This window comes from Protopterus annectens, chromosome 9.part0, assembly GCF_019279795.1.
Source record: "Protopterus annectens isolate FY-2018-M chromosome 9.part0, PAN1.0, whole genome shotgun sequence".
In the NCBI taxonomy this organism is placed as follows: Eukaryota; Metazoa; Chordata; order Ceratodontiformes; family Protopteridae; genus Protopterus; species Protopterus annectens.
In genome coordinates, this window is record NC_056743.1 from 1,300,545,545 (window position 1) to 1,300,570,110 (window position 24,566).

General features: G+C 41.8%; 1 protein-coding gene across 12 annotated transcripts in view; it reads left to right on the forward strand.

Moving 5' to 3' along the window:
• The window catches only part of CAMK2B (calcium/calmodulin dependent protein kinase II beta), a 3,372,251-nt gene that overhangs the window by 3,342,596 nt on the left and 5,089 nt on the right, over positions 1-24,566 (forward strand). The gene's annotated exons all lie outside the window — the stretch shown is intronic.

Consider the following 24,566-nt stretch of genomic DNA (forward strand, 5'->3'; position numbering starts at 1 on the left):
TCTACAAAAGTAAATGGAAGAGCTTCTCTGTTTGGGCTCTAGAGAGGGAAGTAGAACCCTTTACTGCCCCAATTTCCACTATTCTGGAGTTTGTAACATCTGTTGTTTTCAAGAAGGGGATAGTTTCTCTACTATTAAAATGCAGTTGGCAGTGATATCTAATTTTCATTCAGGGAAAATGCTTCCTCTTTATCTTCATCAAAATTGTGCAAGGCCTTTCATAAAGGTACCTTTTCACTTAGACCCCCATGAAGGACTCAACACCTCCATGGTATTTAACAGCTGTACTGCAAGCTTTAACTTGGAGTCCTTTCAAACCATGGGCTAGATCTGAATTAAAATTTTTATCTTGGAAAACTGCTTTTCTTGTGGCCATTACATCTGATAGATGAGTTTCTGAGCTCCATTCTCTCTTACAAATCTCCATTTTTGATCTTCCATTAAGATAAAGGTATCTTATAAACAAATCCACCCTTTCTTTGTAAAGTAGACTCAGAAGCAAATATTAACCAAACCATTAATTTGCTTGATGTTCATCGTGTTACCCTACTGCAGTCATCACACTTGGGTTATCCTGCTATCCACTTGGGTTATCCTGCTATCAGGCGGTCTCACAGTCGGCCCGAATTCCAAAGTCTTGGTCCGGCGTCAGTTGCTGTCACTTCTTCCCTGACGTCAGAGCGCCAGGGGTATATCAGAGGCATCCAACGCCATTTTCTTAAGTCTTTCTTGCCGCGCGGTGCCCGAAGCAGAAGCAGTTTGCAAGTGCCGGTCGGCTGACACCTGAGATTTTCGAATCGAGTTTCAGTCCGAAGTCTTCAAAGCTAAGTACCCCGTTGGGGAACCTTTTCTTGCCTCAGTCCGATGTCAGAAAAAGTTAACAATTGCATTTCTTGTGGGAAGCAAATACCTCATAAGGACTTTCATTCTTTTTGTATACCTTGCCTAGGCCCAGACCACGACATCACTGGTTGTCGGTTTTGTGCTAGGTTCAATAAGCGAACTATAAAGAGACGCTTTGATTTCGCACGACACTACTTTGGTAGAAAATTTAACTACACTATGCCGTCGGAGCAACCGACTACCGGCGTGCAAAAAAACGCAGGGATAAAGACAGGCAGCCTAGATCCAAACCAGATTCCGAGGCCTCGGCTGGGCTGGTCGCCGGTTCTCCGGTTTTCAGTGAGGCGCCTACACAGCCCCTGGCTACCGCTGAATTGGATCCCCAGACCGCTTCAGATCCCCCAGCAGAGAGTTCTAGGCCGACGCAGCCATTTTCCTTAGGCCCTACCGACGACATTGCAGTAGGAGAAGCCGGTGCTGTAGAAACACCTTCGGTTTCTGAAGGTTTCTTCAGACCGACTACCCTCACCATAAAATGTTATGCTAAGCTTAAGACTCCTCTAAAACCAAAAAAGCCTACACTTCAATCTCCAGGTCAAGGCCCTATGCCTAAGAAACAGATGCTTAAAATGGCTGAAGATTTGATTTCTTTGATCAGGGGTTCCCAACCCCCCCCCCAAGAAAAGGCCTAGACAAGAGGAGGATTATGCCTCCTCTGATCAAGTGTCTGTTTCCTCAGGCTCCTCTGAGGAACAGGATTACTCCTTTCCCCCTTATGAAGATTCTGATGCTGAAGACTCCATTCCCTCATCTTCTCCCCCTGAAGATTATTCCTTTGGGGAAACCTTACACACCATGAGGGAACATTTCCACTGGGAAGGTCAGGACTACTCTGACTCAAAGAAAAGGCTCCGAGAGTTTCTTTTACTCCTCCAACACAGATCACTTGCTATCCCCCCAGTTTTGGACATTGTAGATGGTGTCTTCTTAGAATTTAGTCTAAATCCAGATTCTCTGCCTCCTGCTCCAGCCAAACCAGATAGATACTATAGAGTGCCTGACTCGCACAAATTCCTTTACAGAAGTCCTGCTGCTGATCCAGAGACAATCTCCCAGGGCTCCAAAGGGGCTAAGGCTTCTATGGCTAAAAATCCTGTGCCCTCAGAAAGGGACTCCAGAGCACTAGATAGGTGGGGGAAGAAGGTTTACACCTCAACTACTCTGGCTATGAGAGCACTAAATTGTCAATTTCACATGCTTAAATACCAGCAATTCCTAATGTCTCAAATAAAACAAAAGATGGCCACGCATCCTTAACAGTCTGAATTCAAGGAAATGCAAGATCTGTTGCATGCAGCTGAACAGGTGGGCAAACATACTTTACAATGTGGTTTTGATGCCTTGGAAGCTTTTTCTAGAGCAGCTGTTACTGGGTCTGTTATACGTAGGCATGCTTGGTTAAAGGAACAATCTCTGCCTGATCATGTTAAAGCAAAGTTACTGGATGCATCCTTACAGCAGGATGTCTTATTTGGGGTTAAAGCAGAGGAGGTTTTAAAGAAAATGGAGGAGAAGGCAAAATCTATGCAGACGGTCAAAGATTTCTTACAGGTACTGCCCCACGCTTCAGCAGAAATTGGCCAACAAAAAATTGGTCCTTTCCAGCTTCTGACAGACCACAGAGGGGTAAATACGGGCACCCAAGGGGCAGAGGACAAGCACAAATCCCTTACAAACCTCACCAATGGGGCACTACAACACAGAAGGGAGAAGAAGACAGGTCCCAAACCACTAGAAGGCAAATACAATGACTTGAACCTCAAACTGCTAAGCAAAACTCTCTTGGCAGCTCCCTTGGGAGGAAAATTAGCAATTTTTGCAGACAACTGGCGCATCGTCACAAAAGACAAATGGGTCCTAGACATTATCTCACACGGATATGGATTCCATTTCCACACCTTGCCAAGGATAAAAGGAATGCCAAACCTGCCACAGAATCAGTGGGCAGAGGCACAAAAACAAATTACAGCTCTCATGGACATGAGAGCCATTCAACTGGTACCTACACAGGAGCAAAGCCAAGGATTTTACTCAAGGCTCTTTCTAGTCCCCAGAAAGGACAATGCTTGGAGACCCATTCTGGACCTTTCAATTTTAAACAACTTCTTGCAAGTGCCCAAATTCAAGATGCTAACACTACAGCAGCTTCTTCCCATGTTGGGCAAGAAAGCTTGGCTAGTAACGTTGGACCTCAAGGAGGCATACCTGCATGTCCCTATCAGACAAAATTGCAGAAGATACCTCCGTTTCATTGCAGGTTCAACCCATTACCAATTCTCTGCACTGCCCTTTGGCTTATCTACTGCACCTAGGGTCTTCACAAAATGCCTGGCACCAGTAATTGCATACTGTAGACAGAGGAATTCAAATATACCCATACCTGGACGACTGTCTCATCCAAGCAGAAAGCAAGGACATTCTCTTACAATGCCTGGCTTTTGTAAAACATCTTCTAAGTTGCGTAGGCTACACAGTAAATGAAAAGAAATCAAAACTAGTACCCTCACAAACTGACATCCCTGGGTGCCAGCTTGAATACAACGGCCCAGATGGCTTTTCTGATGCCAGACAAACAGCTACAATTAACTTAATACTTCAGAACAATGGCAACAAAGACCCAACTCCTTGCAAGAAAAATTCTGCAGACCTTGGGCTTCATGGCATCTTGCATACTACTAATACCATTTGCAAAACTGCATATTAGGAAATTACAATGGTACCTAAAAAGCGTATGGACTCAACACAGCCACAGCTTGGAAACAATGATAAATCTCATTCCCTGCCTTCAACAGGAGTTTCTATGGTGGTCACAGGCATGTCACCTCAACAAGGGTCAGCCTTTTACCCTACCCCCAGCCAGGCAAACTATGACAACAGATGCATCGGACTATGCCTGGGGGGCACACATGGTAGGACGGTGCGTTCAAGGCATATGGACAGCAGATCAAAGGAATCTGCACATCAATCAAAAAGAAATGCTAGCTGTGCAAAATGCTCTGACAGCCTTCAAGGACCTCTTACATCCAGGACAGCTTATCATAAGGACAGACAACACCACAGTAATGTGGTACATAAACAAACAAGGGGGTACACACTCCTACCCTCTATGCAGGGAAGCAATTTCCTTGTGGAACACAGCACTGGCTTGCCAAGTTCAATTACAAGCTCAATTCCTGCCAGGAAAAAAGAACACATTGGCAGACGACCTAAGCAGAAACATCATGGATCCCCACGAGTGGAAACTGGATCCACAAGTATTCGCAATGATAACTCAAAAATGGAGGCTCCCAGACATAGACCTGTTTGCCAGCCCTCAAAACTATCAGCTAACAAAGTTTTGCACAAGGACTTTTCACCATCAAGCTTGGAAAGTGGACGCACTCTCATTCAGTTGGAAAATGCTAACAGTATATGCCTTTCCTCCACTACCCCTTCTCACAAAGGTGCTACTGAAAGTCAGGATGGAGAAACCCCGAATGATACTCATTGCCCCAGACTGGCCACTCCAGCACTGGTACCCACTATTAAGGAATATGGCCCAGGACCCACCATGGATTCTACCACAAATTACCCACCTGCTCACACAGCAAGACAATCAGATTCTACACAGCCAGCTCAAAACCTTAAACTTGGCTGCATGGCAAATCACCTAAGCAACCAGCCAGCTCCTCTCCCACAAGCTGTTATGGAAGTTATTCTAGAGGCCAGAAGGCCCAGCACCAGGAAAGCCTACTCAGACAAATGGAAAAGGTTTTGCGCCTGGAACCAAGCTAAAGGCCAAAATACCCTTCAGCCTGACATACCTCAGATTCTGCAATACCTAACTGAGATGTTACACAAAGGGCTTTCTTTTTCATCTATTAAAATCCACGCCTCAGCTATTTCTGCTCAATACAACACGGATCCTCCCTTATTTTCACATCCACTCCTAAGACAGTTTCTCAGAGGGGCCAAAAACCTTAGGCCTCCCAGGAGAGCACCAACACCTACTTGGGACCTCAACTTTGTTCTGGAAAAACTCACGCTACCGCCTTTTGAGCCAGCTTTCTCAGCTGACTTAGTTTATATCATAGAAGACTGCCCTGCTGCTAGCAATCACTTCAGCTAGAAGAGTTTCGGAGCTTCAGGCACTAATGGCATAGAGCCTTTCCTCATTTTTCATCAAGACAGAGTTTCTCTACAAACTAACCCCTCCTTTCTGCCTAAGGTGGTATCCAGTGTGGCTCTAAATCAAACCATTCATTTACCCACCTTCTTTCCAAATCCACACAACAAAGGAGAAAGACTCCTGCATTCCTTGGACATTCACAGGCAGCTACGTTACTACTTGGATAAAACTAAGGTTTTCAGAAAATCTGACCAGTTTTTTATATCCTATGCTACAGCATCACAAGGAAAGGCTATCTCAAAACAGACCATTTCCAAATGGATCAGACATTGCATACGTTTTTGCTACACCCACCATGGAAAACCAGTTCCTGCTACCATAAGGCCCCACTCTACCAGGGCAGCAGCTACATCTACAGCCTTCCTCAGGGGGGTGCCAACCAAGGATATTCTGGAAGCTGCAACTTGGAGTTCAGTACACATCTTCACCAAACATTACCATTTACCACTTTACTCTAAGACTAGAGCTGGCTTTGCCACTGCAGTTTTGCAGGGCCTTCTAGTCTCCTCTAACCCTGTTTGACTCCACCTCCCATCCTTAGCTTTGGGATTCTACCTAAGTGTGATGACTGCAGCAGGGTAACACGATGAACATAGTACAGTTTTGTACCTACCATAAATGTAGATGTTCGAGTGTATACCCTGCTGCAGTCCAGGTTACCCTCCCTCCATCCCCTCTGAACTAGCTGAACTTATCTCTTCCACTCTATTCTATACTACCTCTGTGGTGTATTTGCTTGTGCCTAAGGGTTTTGTTTTATTTTTCCATATAGCTATATGTATATATATATATATAGGTTTACTATTGAAATGTCGAACGGCACTACGTCGACTGTACTATAGTCGAACACAGAAGTTCGAAAATAGTAATGTCGACGTCAAAAAAACAATCTAGGAATGGTTTTAACATGGGTCGAGGTAGGTGTTCAGTATTATTCAGAACTACAAACATCTCCCCTACCTCGACCCATGTTAAAACAGTCCTAGATTGTTTTTTTGTCGTCGACATTACTATTTTCTAACTTCCGTGTTCGACTATAGTACAGTCGATGTAGTGCCGCTCGACATTTCAATAGTAAACCAATATATATATATATATATATATATATATATATATATTTTTTTTTTTTTTTTTTTTTGCTACCTGTTAGGGGCACCTGACATCTGGGGCAGGAAAAAGTGAAGAAAATGGCGTCGGATGCCTCTGATATACCCTTGGCGCTCTGACATCAGGGAAGAAGCGACAGCAACCGACCCCGGACCAAGACTTTGGAATTCGGGCCGACTGTGGAACTGCCTGACGGCAGGATAACCCAAGTGTGATGACTGCAGCAGGGTATACACTCGAACATCTACATTTATGGTAGGTACAAAACTGTACTTTTTCTTTCCCAGTTTTGCTGATAAAGGTGACTATGAAATTCATCTCTTGGATATACATAGCTTCATTTTTATCGCCATAGAACAAAAGGTTTCAGAAAGTCAGATCAGTTGTTTGTGTCATTCTCCCCCAACAAATTAGGCAAACCAGTTTCTAAAGTTACCTTAGCCAGATGGCTTATGCACTCCAAATCCTTTGTTTACAGTCAGTGAGGTTTGTTCTTGCTCATACCCCATAAAGCACACTCCACCAGTGCCATGACTACATCATCCACATCCTGGTCTAGAACTTCTATTGATAACATTTGTGCCACAACTACTTGGTCTAATGCTCATACCATTATTGCTCATTATAAATTGGATTTGAATTTCAAAAGCAGGGCTGCCTTTATTTCTGCAGTAGTCTGGAATATCCTTCCATGAAGGGCGCCCAAGGTTCACATAGCCGGGGTCCCATCAGTTGAGAATGAATGAAAAAGATAATATCAGATATTACAATTATGTACTCACCATAACTATGAATCTGTGTTGTCCATTTTCATTCTTCCTCATCTTCCCCCTTTCCTTTAACTCTTGGCGTGACCCTATGGTTGTTGTGGTACCTCTTTTCCAGGTCTGAGCCTCAGGCTTTTTCTACTAACCTTTTTGTCTTAGCCTAAGGTTAGTTCTTCCTACTGGTTATCGGGCATCAAACTCAATCTGAGGTATTACAGGTTGACTGGAGCATTATGGGTAAAGGGAGGAGCATGAGAGTTGGAACCAAGAGTCTAGTAAATGCAGCTTAGCCAGATCTGAGACTCGTCATTCGAGAAAGAATAAAAATTGACAACACAGATGCATAGTTATGGTGAGTTCATAACTTTAATTTCAAGCATCTCTACAAAGTGTTTAGCTCCAGTCATAGCTTATAGCTGGCTGGATGGGACTAATTTTTTTCTTCTTCATTTGGATGATTTACTTATCTCTGCAGAGTCTTTTCTCAGATGTCGAGTCTTTAACATGGGTCTCAACTTTTCTAACCAATCTAGCATTCCAGATAAACATTCAGAAGTACTCCTTGACCACTTCATACTTAGAATGTCGTAAAGATACTCCACAGCAAAAGTTTTTGATGCAGGAGAAGGTGGAGTCTTATCTGGAAACCTTCTCATGTTAATCAGGGGCTCATGGCATCCATGATTGTCATGATTTCCTCTTGGTAGATTGTACATGAGAAACATTCTATGGTATCTCAAAACACCTGGACCCAAAACTTGCATCCTTCAGATACCTATCTTGGGCTTTGTATAAACAGAATTGCACTAGTGAAGACTACAAATACAAGCAATTATATGTCCCTCCCTTTTCTCCTGAACTTCCAAGTTAATGTGTACACCTTAGAATTTCTTTGGGGGAAGTTCCTATGTGGTAAAGGTGTAAGGCCTGTGGGATTTTTCAGACATACCAAAGCACTTTATTTTGAAAGATATGTGGGTTGTGATCCATGCCTTTTAATCTCTTCATCACTTATGGTCTTCTAGACATCTTCTGATCATTACAGGCAGCACCACAGTGATGTGGTATCTCAGCAAGCAAGGGGGGGAGGCACTAGGTCATACCCTCAATATAGGCTGGCTGTAATCACTTCTGAGTTAGCTCTTCAGCATTCTTTAACCCTCCAAGCTTATTATTTTCTGTCAGAGCAAAACATAGTGGCAGATGAACTGAGCAGGACTAGGACAAACCTTTATGAATGCAGTTTGAATGAGGGGGGGCTTCCAGGTACTGATCCACTTCTGTGGAACACCTCTTTCACCTCCTTTCAAAACAGGCAACTTTTGACATGCTTTTTTCATTCCCTTCAGGTGAGTGTTTCTGTGTGTATTTCCACCCTTTCCAATGATTCCCAGGTTAATTCTGAGGATTCAGAAGGACTCTCAAAAATATTTGTGGTGATCCCCTTTTGGGTCAAGCAGTATTGATTTTTTTTAATGGAACTGGCCAACAGTAATTGAACAAGTTTCCTCATTATCTGAATCTACTCACACAAAACATGGGGAGTTTGATACACCCAAGTCTAAAACATCTTAAATTAATCTGCCTGGATTTTGATATCTTTGAGGCACCCTCTTTTTAGAGGACATGCAGCAGGTACTGAAGGAGGCAAGAAATCTTGCTAAGAGAAAATCTTACCTTGATATGGAGAAAAATGTTCTAGTTGGTGCCTACTTAATAACCAGGGCCCTATCTGGGATTGCATAAATACTGCTGAAATATTTGTGAGAGTTACTAGCCTCTTGCCTTCATATACTTTCTCAAAGTACATCTTTCAGCTGCTTCAGTATGTCTGCCCATGGAACCCACTCCTTTTTCACTGTTTTCTTAGGAAAACAATTTCTGATATGAGTGGTTCCCCTGAGATCATCTTGCAAACAGGTTGCTCCTTCTTAGCATCTTAAGTTTCTGTTAGAAGAGTTAACCACATATCCTTCTGAACCTGCACATCAGGCAGATTTAAGGTTCATTACATGGAAAACTGTTCCTCTCTTTGCTCTGACATTTGCAAGATGAATATCTGAGTTGCAGGCTCTCTTGATGTGTTTATCTGGTCTTTTCTGGAATAAAATATCAGGAAGAACAAATCCATCATTCATGTCCAAGATTGTTTCAGAATTTTTTGTATCAGGCCATCAAGCTTCCAGTGTTCTGTCCTAACCCTCAGAACATAAAGGATTACTCATATTTTAGACATGTACAGGCAGCTTAGATACTGTCTTCACATAACCATGTCCTTTAGAAAAGCCAATCAGCTGTGTATTTCTTGTGTTGGGACTAAAAAAGGACAACTAATGTCAAACAGACTGTTTGCTCTTAGTTGTCCCCTGCTCTTGCTGTGTGTTACACCAACTATGCTATACCACTTCCGGGCAATATTAAGGTACATTCTCTGAGGACCTTATCTTCTTTGATGGCATATTGGAAAATGCTGGACTCTAGAAGCTATATAGAGGTGGGTACATAGTCCTGTGTGTATGCCCGTACAAAAAATTAAATACTGGATTCTTTTGTCTATCTGTAGGACTGGCTTTGCTACTACCAGTGACCAGGGGCTCCTGGTTTCATATCCTTTCTCCTTCCAGGTTAGATAGGCCATACTTCCTAGAGGCTACTGCAGCAGTGGGAATTATGAAGTAAGTACTATTGTACTAGTTGCACTTGTCCATAACAGTAGATGTTCAAATTCCTCACTGCTGCAGTAGCTGCATTCACCCACCTTTCCACAGTACTGTATTTTGTTGTTGTTGGGAAGTAGGTTGGTGATTATTTCTTGTTTATTTAGTTCAGGATGAGTATGCTGCTACTTAACTTTTAGGCAAGAAAGTCCTGAAGATATTTTCCTTCCTCGTGACTGACCAATCAGCAATCAGTTTGGAAGTGCTGGAGGGAGCCAAAGCTTTTGGAAGCTAGCTGGTTGTTATATCTTGGGAAAGAAACAACCATATAGCCTAAAGGCTACTGCAGTAGAGAGGAATTTGAACATCTGCAGTATAGGTATGTGCAACTTACACAGCTGTACTTTCTTGCCATGAAACAGTTTACCCTCTTGTCTACCTCTTCCTCCTTGCTCTGCCTTTTCCCCTAAGACTGTTTCCAACTACATATGCTTTCAGTATTCTGAATATAAACTGTTTCTTTCCATTGTCCTACCTGTACAGATTTAAGGCCATCAGCCTGTATATTGTCCATCTATTTCATGCTGCTTGTGTCCTTAGTCATCATTGGTCTTCATTCACTGTAACTTCTCTGTCATTCTTGTATCCATCTTGAGATGTGGTTGACAGACCTGCATTTACTAGTCCATGCTTGACATCGGCAGCATTTACTTTTAGATCTCTGCAATCTGTCCTCTTACTCTGTGGCCATTTGCCTTGTTAGCTTTGACCACTACTTTATACACATTTTGGCTCATCTAGGTCTGATTATTACCCCATTACCCCTCACTTCATTCAGTGTATCTAAAAGCATCTCTCTCAATAGCTGTGCTTCCGTAGAGTTTCTGTTGCCATTGTGCATACTTTGGCACTTTCATTGTGTTGAACTACAGCTGACATCTGCCAATGCCATCAACTAACTTGCTCATAATTTCCCAGAGTCCCATCCTCCCGCCCAAAACTATTAATATCCACAAACTGAATTGCTCTGTTGCTTAAGAAAAGAAAAAAAAAAAAAACAGTCCATAAAGAAAAACATAGACACTTCAGTTTTAAGCTGATAAATGCATTACGTTATATTGGTGCTTAGATTACCCATACTTTATATGGTAAAAATCCTGAACAGTTCCAAAATTAGTACCAACTCAAGTTATCCCATTGGAGAGCATCTTTTCTGATGACAGAATGCCTTCTGTTACTACTGTCTGTTCTCTTACCATTAACCAGTTATCTGCTCACTTTTCAGACCTTGGTCCTGCCTATTGCTTTTTAAATTTCACATCAAGCCTGTGTATAGTTGTTGAATCAAACTGTCTTGTTGATGTCCAGTCAGCACACAAAACACTTTGCTTCCCTCATCTCTCTCCTCCTGTTTTTCTTTCTCCTTCTCATATTATTTTCATAGTATTAGATCACTTTAAACGGGCAAGATCTGTCTTCTTTGAGTGCATGATGGAAAGGATCGTATGTTAAGAAATCCAGAAGATGTTTACTTAAAGATCCTATTAATCAGCTTTCCTAGCAATGACATCAGGAAAAAATGGCATGCAATTCTCTGGATCCTTTCACAAGAACAGATCCCCACCCTCACCCACCCACACAGATCACATTTCCAGTTTCTCTGCAGCTTTCTAGTGCAAGGAAATCAACCTGGCAACTCCAAGGTCTCTATGTCTGTTGTGTAGGAACCCTTCTCAGTAGATCTATGACTGGGAGTATCCTTTCTTCCTTCTGTTTGGGCTATTTGTTTCTGAAGCTACCCTAATTAGGGATGCACTTGACCTTCTATAGTGCACAGTAGGAGAGCATGCCTAGCCCCCCTGAGACTACCATTGCTTTTCTGCTGCTTGCACAATTTGGGTCATGATCCTGATATTCATTGCAGAAATGTTCCTTCATTTAATACCTAAAGTAGGGAAACAATCTTAGTTTTCATGTATTCACCAAAGCATGAGCCAAGACTCACAACAACACTGTCTGTTTGCTTAAGAGAATGTGAAGCATAGCTGTAAGTGCCAACATTTGAACCGCAATCATCTGAAGATGAAAGAGGGAAAAGCTCTTGGCCTACCCCACTACTGTTAAGAGTAATGATGTGAGTATGCCCAAGCAGGGAGACCAGATGAAGTGTTCCATATGCAACCCCAGGCCTTTGATGTTGCACCTTCAGAAGGGGAACCAAACAGAGGACAGGCATCATTTGCACCTTCTTGCAGGTCTAGTAGTTCATGAGAGGAGTGTACAGTCTCTCTGTGCAATACCCTAAACTAGACAGGCATCAAGGTTTCAGGTTTCATCCACTTTGTTGGATGATTAGGAGAGGAGTCTAGAAGAGGTGCATTACCAGCAGTCACCTTGACGGTGTAGGGGAGAGTACATACCTTAGTGTAGATACTAAACAACCCATGGTCAAATGACAGCAACACTCAAAATTGTTTGCTGCTGAAGAGCAGCCATTTGAGATCCACAGCTATTGTTCATTGGAAGCACTCTAGAATGGAGACTTTTATCCATTGTCCTCCCTGCTTGGGTCCATTAGGCCTAGGACTCCGGAGTGAGAAGTGCCAACTAGATTCTTCTATGCCAGGACCTGCAGTTCAGGCAGCATACTTCAGATAACTGTTTGTAGCCTGCTTGGACATGTTTTTGCCAGTGCAGGAGCACACCCTAAGGGAATATGGACTGATGCCAACATCGGGCCTAAAGTGGGCCTCTTAAGATCCCCAGAGTGCTGGTATCCTTTTGCTCAACACACTGCATGCACTTGTCTTACCCTTGACCCCTCCCTACCCATTGTGTATGTGCATTCTTGACTATAGCTCAGAGAAATAGTAAGGGTTGACCTCCTCCTCTGCACCTTGGGTGGAGTGATGGAAAACCAGGAAGTCATTATCCCTGAGGCAGATAAAAATAATGATACCTACTATTCCTACAGTTCCCGATCTAATGAGTACATTCTTTGAAAAAAATGTTAAGACTTGTAAATGCACTGTGGTCTGCCATGCAGGTTACATTCATTTCCTCTCAGAAATGCCTGAATAGCAATCTGAGAGAGAGCCCTGGGTCATTCCATATGAAACCTATGATGAAGGATGCCATTTATGCAGCTTGGAAGCAGATAGATACTACTTTATTGGCTTCAGAAAAGGCATCTGCCCTCTGCAAGACTCAGCAGGGTGGAGTGAGTTCCCAACCAGACATCTTAGAAGAAACGTCTACATTACTTCTTTAGTCCGTTCTGCATAATCTCCTTGATTCAACACAGCATCCAGAGATACAGCAATTTGCCACCTTGCCACCAAAGAAGGAGCTCAAAGCTTTGGACAGAATTAGCAGTAGGGTGTTCTTTGTCATATGAGTGAGGGACTCCCTAGCAGCATTCTTGAACAGTATGCTTCCATTGCTTCGATCTCTGGAGGAGTCCGTCTGAACTGGAAAAAGTATTTTCTAATTCAACCTTCGAGGATGTCCTTCATCAGAAGACATGTGGATATACTCTCAGTTGTTTCTGCCTATGGAGAAGGCCCAGGAGGTCATATCCTTGACAGGCTGGGTGAAGGCACAGCAGAAGCCCCAGGTATAGGACTGTCTTGCATCTTCTTGGCTTGATGGTTACTATGATCTTCATGGTGTTATTCTGTCCTTTAATTTCTCCAAATGCATGTATGAGGATGATGGTTTTACAGATGACTGTGAGGTGTCATTGACTGCATAGTCACTAGGTGCTTATAGATCTGTTAGGTGTCAGAACCTTTTTTCCCAACCTTCGAGTGGTGGAGAATCCCCATCAACCTCAAGGTGGGTCTTCCTTTCCTGTATCAGAACCATTGCACATCTTGTTGTCGGATACTAGTGGGGTAGGGAACACATCTTGGCTTCTTCAAAATGTAGGGGAGTGACTGCTCCTTGGAAAGAGGGTGACTTCATATCAGCCAGCTGTAATTTAAGGCACTCCTATTGGCCATGAAGGCTTCAGAAAGAAAACTATTTCTTAGGTGTGTCATTTCTGTCCAGCATCAGTTCATTGTATGGTACTTAAACAAGCCTAGAGGCATCTGGTTGTACCTCTGTGCATTGGGGCAATGCAAGTCTGGCAATAGGCTATAGACGGGGCATCATTTTCTTAGCAGTTTAAATTCCGTTTAACATAAATATGTTGCCAAACCCTCTAAGCTGTACCCACTCCTCTCCTGGAGCTGAGGATTTGGGAAATCTACCTATTCAGTACCTACTTGAAATAGGGCACACGAAAGATCAAACTGTTTACAATAAAAGATTGTGTTGTTACCCCTCCTTTCTACTTTATCAAACAGGGTATGAGAGAAGTGGAGGTGCATGCTTTTCCTTCTTCTGTCAGGATTGATTCTTGTCTGTCTTCCCATCCTTCCCCCTGATTCAGTATCTCATTAAAACAAACTTTACTAGATGATGGAACACCATCCTTGTTAACTTTTAGTGGCCAAAAACAGCATGGTTTTTGGCTCTCAGCTGCCAAGTGGTACAGGAAATCTTGGTTCAAGCCAAGGAAGTGCTTTGTGACTGGTGTGGCATTCAGAGTCATATAAGGGTTTTGCTTTTGCCACTGGACCCTCTGCTTTTGCAGAACCTCCCTGCTGGTGTTTGGGAGATGATTAAACATTTCAAGAAACATTTTACCTGGCAGACAAGTACTCTGCGTAGAAGAAAATGTCCTTTATTTGAGCAGAAAAACATCATATTGTGCTCCCAGTTTTCAGCTTTCAAGTGCTCCTGGCTTATCTCAGATGCCTGAATAATCTGAGTATGACTTATTCTGTTGTCATGGCACTTGTCCTCTCTTTCTGCCCATTAGAACCTTATTGAAGGGAAGGGTTGTTAGTATGTAGCAAAGCATTATCTGGATAAGCAGTTCCTTACAGATGCTCTGCATGTCTGTATTTTGAGATGCACCTTTCCTTCTTGAGACTTGAACTTCATAATTCATAGACTAGATCTTCACCATTCTAATCCACTTGTTTAGCAGGTTGAAGTTTGTCTGGCTCTCAACAATTTTTCTTTTAGTTTTCTTTCTGTTGACTTTTGGAGCTTCATACCTTTATTTCTAGTAAATGAAACCTCATCTGGTCTTTCACAAGGATCGGATGTCCCACAGAAACAGCTTATGATTTCTCCAGAAAGAAATGTCGAAATTGTCTTTAACAAGTTATTTCATCTCCCAGTGTTTGCAAGAGGCATAATCTAGGAAAGAAAAAAGTCATTCACCCTCTGGATGTGCACTTTTGACTCCAAGATTGCCTGGAAAATACCGGAAATGTTTAGGGAGACATAACAGCTGTTTTTCTCCTCTGCTTCAGAGTTTGAAGCATTAGTGGATGCCATGCAAGTTTTTTTCCAAGTGGAATGTCAACTATATTATTTTTTGCCATCTGGCAGAAATCCACCGGCAGGAAATGCTGTTGCCAAGATCTCACCAACAAGGAGAATGTCTGCTTCTAGTCCTTTGTTCAGAAATGTTTTGGTTATAGACATTTGTGCCATCAACTTTGTCACTGGTTCACACATCACCCAGACAGTATTGCTTGGACTGAGGAAAATGTTTTTTTCTGATTAAAATGTTGCATTTCTAAGAGAATATGACTGTAAATGCGTATGTGAATTTTTTGTGTCAAAAGAAAAATTCTGTTTTTTGACCGACTTTTCCTACAGGTTTGTAGGTTTGTGTATTTGGAGCAGGATATTCTGCTTGTGGGGGAGTGTCAGTGGCTTACGTACCTCAGTACCACTTCTTTTCTACTTTTTCTTTTACTTACTAATCCAGTCTCCTCTATCTGCATTCAAGGTCCCTTTTCTTGGCTAGGCTTTGGAGCAGCTACTGGCCTCTGTGGTTTTATCTTACCCTGTCTACAAAAAGAAAGTTGTTAGGGAGTCTTTGGGGGTTAGGTTTGTTCATGTTGCACCTTATCTGCTGATGGGTGACTGCTGAGGACAATCTTGGCTCCTTAGACTGCTCACCTTGTGGCCTAGGCACTCCCACCATGGACCAGTCGATAGCAAGTCCTCTGCAGCTGTAGGAGATGCCATTGGTGGGCAAGGGAGAACCACTCGTGTTGGTCTCTGGGTAAGAGCCATATGAAGTTTCTTCACTCAGCCAGGATAAGGAATCTCAGTCTGGGATGAGTATGGCTTTTATGGGTCGATCATCTTCCAGGGAGTTTCCCAGGAAAGGTTACACAATGAGAAAATATTACCTTTTCCTGTTTCTCTTTCCATGGACAGGAAATATTTGCTTGGATTTGCAAAGGAGCTCATTACTGTCTTATCTTTGTCTGACACTTATTCAGGCAAGAAAAGAAAAATAGTTCCCTCTCTTTCTGACTTGGATTTGCATTCAGAAAAGCAGACTTTGCATGGGGGTGGTTGTATTTCTGGAATTTCTTCTCAATCTGGACAGTCTGTTTATGAAAAAAGTATGGCTTCATATTTCCCTTTTGAAGATTTATCTTTTTGTGAGACTTTTATCTAAGATGAAAGAGATTTGTCAGTGGAAGCAGAATGAAGCTGCAATTGCACAGAACATGTATTATTATTTGTTAACAGTTGGCTGCACCTAAATCTGTAGCTGTTCTTCCTGTTTTGACTGCTTTAGAGAATGTTTTTCTCACTGCATCTAGTTTGCCTGTAGTCAACATCCTACCCGTAGGAAGTCTGATAGGTCATACAGGGTACCTCAGCTCATAAGTATTTGTTTTCCAACCCTATACAGATCCAGCAGTAGTTTCTCTATCTAAAACTGCCTCTGCTAAACAGATTACTGCTGCTATCCACATTCAATCTGACAAGAAAGAGGAAGTTTTATAGATTCATAGGTGGTTACTAGGCTATCAGCCCAAGATGCATTTTAAACTTAGCAGGCTTACCCCAAATTTAGCAAAATATTGCTGACAGTGTCAACACCCCAAAGAATTTTAAAGTAGTAATATAGGCATGTATACATTAAGTGTACTCAGTCTGACTCTGTCCATTAGGGACGTAGGTGGCAAACCAGGGTAAAATTTGTGATTTTCTATCCATTGGTTTAGGTTACATTTGAATATGGTTAAGGATGAGCCTTGCCTCACATATCTGGGGGAAGCCTGTCCCAGAGAAGGGGTAATCTTTAATGCAGAGACCTATTCCTCCTGCATGTCCTGTTTATGTTGCAGATTAGGTTTAGGTCCTTAGAATGGGTATTTCTGAAACTATTTGTTTTGCAGATGTGCAACAAATCCATCAGTGTGAGATTAGAGAATGCCTTGCAGACTAGGCAAAGATCACTGGCCAGCAGTCTGTAGGCTGAGTACAAGGACAACACTTTGAGACCGTCCACATAGGACTTGTTTACTTCCTGAATTCTATTTATGAGGAACCTCTGTGGTCTTTCAAGCTATTTCAAGTGCCTGGCTAGGTACATGCTGAAGGGTGTGTACTCAGTGATTGGTCTGATGACAGTTGAGTAGAGTGGAATAATGACTTCCTTGGACCTGGATGCCATGCCCTTACATAAAAGTTGTGCAACATAGAATTATTTTCTCACAACAGTAAACACATGATGGTCAAAGTTCAGCTTACTGCCAATATGTATTCCCAGATTCCTGACCATTCTCTTTACTTTTAGGGGTGCATTATCAATGTGGTGATTTTCAGGGATGGCTGTCTTTCAAAGGGTAGTATTATGTATTTCTCATATTGAGTTTTAGTCCATGGTTGTGACACGAGTTGTTTGTCTGTGTCAGGCCCTCCTAAAGGGTGTCTGTGCCTTTAGGGGATTCAGTGAACATACCTAGTTTGCAGTCACCTCCAAACATAGTCTGCCAGAGGCCCTTGATGTTTGCCTTGACTTCAGAGGAGTAGATACTAAAAAGGAGAGGCCCCAGCACTGATCCCTATGAGACTCCATTAGTGACTGGCATCTTTGTCAAGACAAATCCCCTATCCTAACTTCTTGTATCCTGTCAGTGAGCCAGCTGGCTATCCATCAGGTGACATGCAGGTTTATGCCTAATTTTGTAAGTTTATCTGTAGTGCCAGAATGAGGTACTTGTGTCCAGTTCCTCTTGGCCAGGTTGAGGTAGGCAGTGTGTACTGTTTTGCCCTTGTCCATAGCTTTAGTGACCTTCTCAAAGAAGTCCACCAGGTTAAGTAGGCATGACCTGCATTTGAGTAAACCAAACACAGTAGGGTCAAGTGTCTACAGTGTTTTGACAAGTTGGGGAAGAAAGTTTATTCTTCTACTAGTTTATCTTACAGGAATTTAAGCTGTAAAGCTCATGTGTTAAAGTGTATACTTTTTTTTTGAGAACATGCAAAAGTTAGTTATTAACCTTCCTTCTTTCTGTGGTAAAAAGATCATTGAATGCTTCAGTAACATCTGCTTCTCTTTTTAGTATGCATGTTTTACTGTGTGCTTATGATGCCGCTCTGATTCTTCCTCAAAGCTGCTGCTTCTGAGTCGGTAATGATAAGCTTGTCTTGCTTCATTCTCAGAACTTTCCTGAAGATGTTAAAACTGAAATTTTTAATTCTTTACTAAAAGTTCTTTTTGTCTCTTCTTCAGCTGAGGTCTTCAAGAAGTATGATGAAAGGAGTAAATTGATTCAAAATTTGACTGAATTATTTCAACTCTATCTTTTCTCCTCAACTTCCTTTTCAATAACCAGTTTAAGAAGCAAGAAGCTGTTAAACATTAGTTTAAAAAGTAAATGGCAAGGAGGCCCTGCTCCCAAAAAGGAAAAGCCTCTAAAAATGAAGGACAGTCCTCCCAGTCAGCATGACTTTTTGTCTGTTTAGGTCCCCCCTTTCCACCCTGATAACCTCTCCATATTCCTGAGGATTCATCTTCCCTTGTGTACCAACTTGTGACAAACACATGGGTTTTAAATGTAATTCAGAAGGGATACACTTGGCAATAGGAATTCCTTCCCCTCTTTCAGGGTGTCCCATGAGCCAAGTGTCATTGCTTCTTCCCATTCTGCATCAGATGCTTGCCCAGGGAGTAATGTAACCAGTGACCCTTGCCAAATGGGGAAAGGCTTTTATTCAAGATTTTTTCTGGTACCAATGAATGAATGATTCTGAAGGCCTGTGCTTAACCATTCCTTTCCATGTCTTTTTGTCAAGATTCCAAAGTTCAAAATGCTTTCCTTTCATTCCCTTTTCCCTCTGCTCCCTTCTCTAACATTCATGGTAGAGCTATACTTAAAGGATTTGTCTGATAACATTCCCATTGCTAATCTGTTTACATTTTTGACCTATGTTTTGTACTTTCCACCACACCAATGATATTTACAAAGTATTTGGCTCTGTTATAGTCATAAATAAATAACATTAAGAATTTACCTTATATGCCTTTAGACAGGAACAACAATTCAGGATGTGCAAACAGAAGTTTTATTCTTACAGCGCTGGGAGTTGGTCTTCATAGCTCTTGATGAAGCATTCTCACTTTATATACCAAAACTGTATTTTTATACATTTTCTTATCAAAGTGCTCATGCAATTTCATTACATTACAGTGACTGTGTCCTATAGAAAACTTTGCAAATGTCCTCATCCCTCATGATTTTCACCTCAGATTTCACTTGAACACCTTTCTGTACATGATCCACCTGCTTCCAAGGGGTCTTGTTTCTGACCTTGGACGTTTCAAACCTGCCCTAGCAACAATGTACTCCTAGACTGGAGGAGTCAGACTAACAAATTCCGTTTGTAGTAACTGCAACACGTACTATTCTCTTTTATTACATACTAAAAGAATACAGTTTAAAAGACAGCAATACTGTGGCTTATGAAGCTGCATTTTTCCCAGACCTGCATACAAATTATATTTGCTTTTTAACAATCATATTACAGCATCATTAATAAACTGAAATTAATATACATTTTAATAAGCTGGTCTTGTCCCATAACAGCTCCAGTAATTGCTTAGTGCAGATTTCAAGGCATTCACATATTTCCATATTTGGATGATTGTCTTATCTTTACAGAATCTTTCTCCATTTGTCAAAAGTGTTTAGCAACACTTCAGAATCGTTTACTCAGTCTAGGTTTTCAAATCAGCATACAAAGATCTTGTCTTATCCCTTCTCACAGAACTGTATTCCTGAAATGTCTGATCGATTATGCCCTAGGAAGTGCCTTTCTGCCTTCAGACAAGGTTGAGATGCTGCAAAAGTTTTTCCTGAGTTTCTCTACTCAAAGCCAGAAGTTTGCAAGGGAATTTTGCAGGATTTTGGGATACATGGCATCAGTGATTTTTATGCTTCCTTTGGCCAGATACCACATGAGAAAGATACAGTGGTACCTCAAGTCAGTCTGAACTTAGCATGTCCACCCTTTATCTTTTCAGATCTCTGTGTTGAGATTTGAAAGAAGGGAGATTTTCTGGTAGGTAGAACAGATCTCTTGCAATCCAGGTCTCTTATTTTCTATTACAGCTGCTCTTCTACAGATACTTCAAACCTGGCATGGGGAACAGTTTCCAAAGTAGTGAAAGTACAAGGTCTGTGGAAAGCACATAAATGTCCAACCCTGTCTTTCCTTACTGTTGTAGAACACTTGGCAGTGACATTTCACACTGTCTTTGGCCTATCTTCATGTGTTTATCTGGTTCTAGTTCATTTGCATGTATACTCATTTACTTGAAACCCAAATACTCAAAACCTATCTGTCTGGAAAGTGTCAAAGCCCATAGAATGTGTATGATGGTGTAATTTTTCATCATAGGAGTTATAAGGGATGTGAGTCTAGCAGAGTATGCGCAGATTGCAATGATTAGCATTTTGTTGTACCCCCAGATGTGTAGATGTTTGTGTTTGTGCTCCGGCACTGATTAACTATGTGTGGAGTTTGTCTTGTCTTTCTGGTTGTTTGACCATAGAGTTAGTATATAAAAGTAAGGGGATTGGGGGAATCTTTGGATGCAGGGGTGCTTGTCCACCTGCAATAAGTTTTATATGGTATATTTGTTGTGGAGATGCTTTTCAGTAAAAATAAGTTTTCAGGCAAATGAGTAAGAGCATTTGAGTTTCAGGCAAATGAGCATTCAGACACATGAACTAGAACCATTTATCCTGTAGTAGAATGTACATATCCAGTGACTGCAATGTCACCATTTCCTCTTAGATGTACTACTTGCGTCAGATTTCTTCCATTCATAAGAGTGATGTGTGTTGACTCACAATGTTGAGCCAGGGTTTCTTCTTTTTGTGAGACAGTTACTAACTTTAGAGATGCCACTGACGTGGAGAGAAACCCACTTTGAGTATACCCCAATTCATATTTGTGAAGTTCAGTGAAGAGTATTCTTCACATCTTTCTTTTAGAGCAGAGAGTGGTTCTGTTGATCCTTAAGGCTTTGGAAATGTTTCTTAATTCAAAAACTCTATTGATGAGGTTGGTCAGTCAGACAGTGGTGTCATCTGTGCATGTGGGACACAGTTGCCACTCTTTTCTTTGAAGAGAGGTTATTAATGTGTGGGACTAGGCCACCAGCTGTCATATCTTTTTGGATTCCAGAGGACTCATGCAATCTAGTAAATGGTTTCAACCATAACTCGATCACTGGCCTGGATCTTTGTCTGATCCAGCATAGTGATTAGCTAGTCTTCTGGAAACAGAGCACTCCAGAAATCAACCTGCTTATAATTTAGCAAGCCCCAGGGCTACCCTGATTTTGTTTCCTTTAGCCAGGTAGGTGAAATGAGTGGTGTATGTCTTCTTTGTAAGCTGAGAGAAATTGTTCTTGTATCTTCTTTTTTCACTTCTTTTGATCCTTTGCCTTCCTTTGAAAAATTCCACACTCTAATGGCAGAACTCATTATCATTGCTTGTTGCTAGCCCATATAAACATGATTTTGGGTCCTCAGTTTTGTGGCCTCTGCAGGGATGATTATTGCATGAGTTCTGGGAGTTCTAGCACCACATAAAGTTGACCACCTGCACCTGAGAGCTTGGTTTCTGTGGTAGTGCCATCTGAGAGCATAGTTTGTGTAATACTGCTGATCCACCTACCATACTTTCTGGAGAAACATCTGAAGTCTTGGAAGCTGTCAGGAATCTTTCTAATAAGGCCTACCTATGCGTCCAGAAGGACAAGGTTCTCCATTTGGACTTAAAAGATATTTCCCCTTTAGCCTGTCAGTCTTCAGATTTGTCTGCTCTTCTTCAGACACTTTTTGACTTGCTCCCCAATTTTTTCCACCACCAAGCTCCATGTTTAAGCTTTCCTTGGTGTTTTGAAAGGAAGGATAGCTTGAGCCTAATCCTTTATACCTCATCTGTGCCGTATCTGCTGATATTGCTTGCACTGTTCCTCTTTGCAGAAGCATGGTGGAAGGGGGGTGTCCAGAGACCTCTCAGCATGTTAAAGATCATATCTAGTGTGCTATTTCTGGTCTTGGTCTCACAAAGTGACATAATTCAAATTTTTTTGAAAAATATATATTTTTTGCAGATCTACATGAAGAACCAGTCATCTCCATGAGATGTTAATTTCATGACTGACATCCCTTCTTAGCTATCCTTGGAACTATCTGGCTCAGCACATTAAGTTTCTGTTTTGAAAGATGCTGTTTCTGGTGAAAGTCTCTTTGGGTCTATGCATTTTGGAGTTTTGGGATCTTATGCACAGATAGTCACATTTGACATTTGATATTATGCATAGACCACAAAGGATGGTTTATGAATTGTCACTTTGCCATTTTTTCATTCCGTTTGCACACACATAGACACACACATACATATATTTTTCCAGTTTTCAGGATGAGCAGACTAGAGGTGAGTACAAGGAATCTGTTTACCTCCCAGCTTTTTTTTTTTTTTTTTGAGCTTCAGAATAAGAGGACATATTCTCTACACTGGCTATCTATAGCCTATTACAGTTTTTTCTCAGCAAAGTTTACAGGGTATAAAGGTGGGACAGATGTGTATATCCTTTGTACCTGCCAAAGGCCCTTAAAAGTAAGACATACCATACCAAATCAGATGATCTTCAAGCATATCCCCTGCAGTGGGTGTTTTATTCCTGCACTCTGTCCTCCTATTGTTTCGCTGTCTAAGCTGCATCCTAAAGTTGCGGTAGAAGGTTTGTAAAGCAACCATTACTTTTATTTCATTGTAGTCATTGTGTTCCCTTGCAAGTAGAATTCTGCAGCTAGGGACATATGATGTATATACTTCTCCTAAACTGCAGCAGTGATAATATGCCCTGGTCAAAGTAAAGAATCCTCTACAAGTGTAAGGCCAGAAGATCTTGAAAGTTCTGAATAAGGTTCATAGGTGTTTACTAGGATAACAAACACAAGGGCCTTTTTAAGCCATAGCCATGCATCCCAATTCTCTGAAAAATTCTGATACCTTTGATAAGTGTAAGCATGGGCCTGGGAGATGAACTATATACATGTTACCTCTGTCCATTAAAGACATAGGTGCCAAACCAGGGATGAATTTCTGGTTTCCTATCCAGTTGTCTAAGTTGCACTTGAATTGGGTTAGGGAGGAACTCTGTTTCACATGGATGGGGAGCCTGTTCCATAAACTGGGTAGTCTCTGGGATACAGACCTATCTCTCCAGCAAGTCCTATTTATATCACAGGTAAGGTTTAAGTCTTAAGAACAGGTAATTCTGGTGCTGTTTGTTATGTGGCTATGCAGGAGGTCCATCAGAGTGGGGTCTGACAATGCCCTGTATGCCAGGCATTGATCTCCCCTCAAAAGAATGTAGGAGACAGAATACAAAGATAGGGCCTTGAGATGGTCTGCATAGGACATATAACTTGCGTCCTTTATTCTTTTTGTGAGGAACCTCTGTGGACGTTCCAGTTGTTGGATATGCCTGGTTAGGTACATGCCAAAGGGGGCACTGTACTCAATGATAGGTCTAATGAATGGTGATGATAGGTCTAATGAATGGTGAATACAGTAGAACAATGACTTCCTTTGACTTAGTTGCAATACCTTTGTTTATAAGCTGCGCAAAATAGAATGATTTCCTCACCACTGTAGACACGTAATGATCAAAGGCTAAATTACTATCATCCCTGACTACTGGATCAACTCTTAGGAGTGTGTTGTCAATATGAAAGTTACCAGGGATGGATGACTTCCCAAAGGATACTGTTATGCATTTCTTGGCATTTAGTTTTAGTCCATGGCTCTGACACCAGTTGTTTGTCTGTGTCAGCCCCTCCTGGAGAACATTTGTGTCAGTGTGAGATTCAATGACCGGTCCTAATTTGTAATCATCTGCAAATTTAGTCAGCCAGAGACCACTGGCATTGGCCTTGACGTCTGAAAAGTAAATGCCAAAATGGAGTGTTCCTAGGACTGATCCCTGAGGGACTCCACTTGTGACTGGCCTCTTTGTAGCGGTGGACTCCCCAATTCTAACATCCTGGGTCCTGTCTGTGAGCCAGTTGGCTATCCATCAGGTGACATATAGATTTGTACGTTACTTACCTGTTGAGTTTGTCAACAATACCAGTGTAGGGTATTGTGTCAAATGCCTTGGCCAGGTCAAGGTAGGCAGCGTGAATGACTTTGCCCTCATCCATTGCTTTGATGACCTTCTCAAAGAAGTCCACCAGGTTGAGTAGGCATGATCTGCCCTTGACAAAACCAAACTGTTTTGGGTCCAGTGTCTGGAGGTTTACTATATCTCTCGTGATCATCTCAATGATAATTCTTTCCATGGCTTTACATAGAAGACTAGTGAGACTTATGGGTCTGAAAGCAAATGCCCAAGTTTTTGACAAATTGCAGGGAACAATCTCAAAGGTCAACTAATGTGGTGAAAATACTCATGTCTCTCATGTACAAAGCTGCAGTAAACAGTAACTTGGGGGTAAGAAACTGAAAAAGCAACATAACTGTGAGATTGGGCATAGCAACAGTAAACTCAGTAGTCTGCTG